This window comes from Gadus morhua, chromosome 4 (assembly GCF_902167405.1).
Source record: "Gadus morhua chromosome 4, gadMor3.0, whole genome shotgun sequence".
In the NCBI taxonomy this organism is placed as follows: domain Eukaryota; kingdom Metazoa; phylum Chordata; class Actinopteri; order Gadiformes; family Gadidae; genus Gadus; species Gadus morhua.
In genome coordinates, this window is record NC_044051.1 from 30,841,406 (window position 1) to 30,845,904 (window position 4,499).

The following is a 4,499-nucleotide window of genomic DNA, read 5'->3' on the forward strand; positions in this document are numbered from 1 at the left end:
TGTGATTCACACTACCCAACAACAGGTGGCGTTGTTCCTGCCAAACCGCACAGATTCCGTACGGAATCCGTGCGGTTTAGCACTTTTACGCCTCGTTTTTCGTTTTTCGTATCCGTGCTTCCGTAAATTTACGGAAGGAGTCGCTAGTGTTTTACGTACGGACATGAATTTATTTACGGACAAAAGATGGGGGAGCGTATGATAATGGCCGTTTTTAGGAGACCGGTACTTTGGAACATGAGGATCGACATATACAGAGATAAAAACAAAACCAACCAGGCTTGGAAAGAGATTGCTGAGGAGTTTGGCCTGCCAGGTACTTACATGTTTTGTGACAAACATAAAAACTTTCATACGGTATCTCCGTAAAACGACGGAGAAAGTTAAATTTTTTGAACGTATATTACGGACATACCGGACAGAAATTTTACGGAGGGGAGGAGTCTCGGAGGAAAAACGGACATTACGGAGAATCACATAGGAATGAATGGACTTTCGGTCGGAGACGGTTGGATCGCATACGAGAATGTACGTATGTGGAAACGAGGCGTTACCGCGCCATTCTAGGGCCAGTTAGTGTCCTTCTTGGCTTTCCATAGAATCCACACACGGTTGGCCGGCATCAAATAAAGATTTTGGGGTGAAAAAAAAAGATCGTCCTGGCGGCCTTAAACTGACTCAACAGCGCCACCTGCTGTTGTTTAGTGTGTATCACAGGACATTTATTTGTCACGTGACTTTTGGCACTAATTTTCCGCCTTGCTGATCCGTGCGCAAATGCATTCCGATCCGTGCGCAAATGCATTCCGATCCACGCGCAGCTTTCGTGTTCCGTACTTGTAGAATTGTTTTGTGTACTTGAAGGATTTTTTTTTGTACTTTGTGTAAAACATACTGTAATTGTTTCTGAAGCAAAATGCATTAGTTTGTGAATGATGTTTTGTATTTGCAAACCACACTGAGCGAGTGTGTGAATTATTGTGCATGAGTAGGCTAAAACACGTTTTGTGTGCGTGTGAATCGTTATGGTGAGCAAAACACGTTTTGAGTGTGTGCGGGGTTTTGGCATGATTCTAACTCCATATAAATTCCATTAGTTTTATAATTCAATTAGAGACAATATGCTGTACAAACTTAAAAACTGTGCTTGGCCAGAGGGAGGATTCTTTACTGGTGTTGACACCATTGGTGTTGACAGGTGTTCCTCATCTTCTGACGACGAGAACAAAGCTGCAGCAGACCTCGTTTGAGTCTGAAATGCGATACGTTCAGTAAACATTTTGATAACATCAAACTAACACCCGTGAAACATCGTTTCACACATCGATAACAGCAAACGTATGTAGAACGTAGCTAGTCTATCCAACGTTAAATTGCCAACTTTGCTTATTCACTGCTGAGGAGTCGAGTTTTAGAGTCGCCGGCACATTAGAACAACATGTGACAAAAACATGCGAAAGAAGGCAGATTTACTTTGTAAACAGCCAACTTATATACAACTCCTATGAGATGTGGTGCTTTACTGCAAATGTCTGTATCAGTGTGTGTTATCATTATCAGTACTATAGTCGAGTGAGCAGGATTCGAGTGTGGGAGCCAGTGGGAGCTGAGCTCCCCTAGAGAGAGGTCTGGCTCCCATGAAAGCAGCGAACCAAAATATCTGTGGGGGTCTCTGAAAATACAGCAGCATAATATTGTAATTAAAAATAAAGCTATTTTCCCTTCCACATGCAGAGTAATATTGACGTTAAGTAAGAGATAATAGAACGCCAGTCATTATTGGGAAAATAAGCCCAGACAGGGCGAACCAGATACAGACGCAAAACGGGGGTGTCTTGCTTTGACCTGAAGGGGCCTATTTTCGATAATGAGCGGCTATGTTATGTTAGACGATGCTGAACCCAAGAGCAGACAGAGACGAGGTTGAAGGGATAACAAAAAGGGTTTATTGAACAAGGTGGGAAGCAGGTAGTGGATGTGGGAGCCGGGGGAAGAGCGAGGTGGGCGAGGTGGAGAGAGTGATACGGTCAACTGCAGGCAGAGGAACAAAAGTTAGATGTGGTCCAAAAAAAACAAGAGACTAGAGTAAGAGAGCGAGGTAGAAAGTACCACTAGAGCCAGGCACGTATTGTTACCACGGTAGTGCGTAGTACGATCTGGTGCCGACAGCATGGAATCCAAGGGTTTATGAAGGGGGTCGATTGGGGATGAAGCAGGGGCGCTGCCAGGAATTTTGGGCCCTATGAAAGATTCTAATTTTGGGCCCCCCCCAACATCTATCGACTGTTTTGGTAAACATGGCCCAGCATCACAATAGCACTTCAGTTAGACTTTTCGTTGCCCCTTCATGGAGTATGGGTTTGTGTGACTTTAAATAAGGGTATGAACTTACTTATTAAACGTATTTCATTCAGTTAGTGACATCATGTAATTCAAGTAATAAACTAAGTATTTATAGCCTACTGTCTTTTAGGCAGCAGTCTTATACATATTGTCCAATAGCGGCTTAAACACAATTTTACAACAATGTCCTTCTCTCATGCTAAAATTGGACTTGACCCAGTTTGGTTTCAACACATCAACTTTTCAGCAAATCCAAACACACTGTTTTCCACACAACACAAATACCTATGGAAATCCAATGGAATTTTGTGTTGAAAATAAAGCTGTGTGTACAGATTCACAAATACAGAAATTTGATTGTTATGCTTAAATTGTCTGTAAGCAGCTTGAAACTGTACTACAATTGTCAGTTTGATTATTGGTTACCCATTCATGTAGTTAGTGACCTTGCTTTGTATTTGAGAGTACATTACAATGTTAAACCAGTACATGGCAGCATAAGCCTGTGGATGCTTCACAGCCAGAGCCCCAAGAAACCATAAGAGTACTCACAATTTCATACCTTGTAGAACTGCAATAGTCTTTTCAGAAGACATGATGCACTGCAAAAAAATCCACCGTTTCTGCTTACTTTAAACACATATTTATTATGCAAGTACAATTTCAAATTCCATAAATAGTACATAAAAAAGATACATTAAAAAGATAGACTCTTATAGGAACTGAATTAACATTACAATTGCTTGACATCAACACAAATATTTACACTTCAGCTTCAAACAATATGAAAAAAAATCTCAATTTACACTGTTCATGAATAAAAAGTTTAATTGCTGAAGTCTAAAGTGCAAAAAATAGCTCCAAGTAACAATCAAAATGTAAACAAAGAACATAATTTACAGTGCAATTGCATACAATATCAATGGATCCACATTGTAGACATCAATAAAAATATACAAGTAACAAGAGTTACAGTAAAAGAAAGAAAAACATTCTGTTTTCTCGAACCTAACGACTGACCGTCAAATACTGAAATATGATCTAGCCTAGAAGGCACCCTCATTCAAAACTTTCATCCTAAAGCAACTAACATCCTACCAAACTAATGTTGCTTACCTCCTTCTCCGAAATGGAATCCAGTCGTGGTGGCCGTGGGCGGATCTTGTCCTCCTCCTGAAGTTGAAAGTGCACATATTTAAGACACGTTAGGTTCTTTTGAAAAAAATATTTTGTATTAAAAGACTAGTTTATCACGGTCGTTCGTCCACATTTGCCGTTTGTTCGCTGTGACAATAAAGGTGGAGTTTTTAAATAGGAAACTATGCTAACTAGCATGCTCTCTTGGAGGCTAATCCAAGAATTCTGCTTGTTAGCCTACCATTTGATAGAGTTTGAAAACGCAAGGTCATTGAGTGAGCATACCTTCTTTATTGGCGAACAATTGAGTGACCAGTTGCCTGCCTCTTTTGGCCCTCTCCTCTTTCTCCCGTCTTTCCTTCAGTTTTTGCCAACCTGACTTCATTTCTGTAGCTGTCACCACCAGCTCACCATCATGTGGTTAAGACCTGACCTCAGCCAGCCCAGCCGCTCTGTACACCTGCTGCCAGTGCCAGCATCTCACATTTCGGATGCTGTTCGATTCAACGCATCGTGCGTTGCGGCTGAACCATTTCGCAAGAGCTCAGGGGGAAGGCCAAATGACAATATGTTAATTAACTAACGAAAACGTTATGGAAATCGACAGTTGTGAGTTTAATACGTTTATTTCCAATTACCATTTCTTTGTAATGAGACATTTAAAAAAAAAAAAAAAGGCAAGAATATTAATATTATATTATTAATTGCCATCCGCGGGCCGTGGGCCGTGCTGCGTTGGGCTGGGCCCTTAGAATCAGTACCACTTTTCCCCGCCAGGCAGCGCCCCTGGGATGAAGACCAGGTGTATGGAAAGCCAAGAAGGCCACAATCCGGACCTAGATTGGCGCGGTAAAAGTGCAAAACCCGTACGGATTCCGTACGGTTTCCGTACGGTTTGGCAAGAATTCCGTACGGATTCCGTACGGTTTTGAATGACTAATAGCCGCGGCTATTAGTCATTTACTCCGGCTATTAGTTATTCACTCCGGCTATTAGGTATGCAGAACGAGCCCCTCCCC

At 41.7% G+C, this 4,499-nt stretch overlaps 1 long non-coding RNA gene across 1 annotated transcript; it reads right to left on the bottom strand.

The window, feature by feature from the left end:
• Positions 1 to 2,970: 2,970 nt before the first annotated feature.
• Positions 2,971 to 4,264, bottom strand: LOC115543017 (uncharacterized). The gene is made up of 2 exons (XR_003976649.1): positions 3,766 to 4,264; positions 2,971 to 3,516 (listed from the first exon to the last, which is right to left on the bottom strand). It is a non-coding gene; the product is annotated as an uncharacterized LOC115543017 (long non-coding RNA).
• Between the last annotated feature and the right edge of the window lie 235 nt (positions 4,265 to 4,499).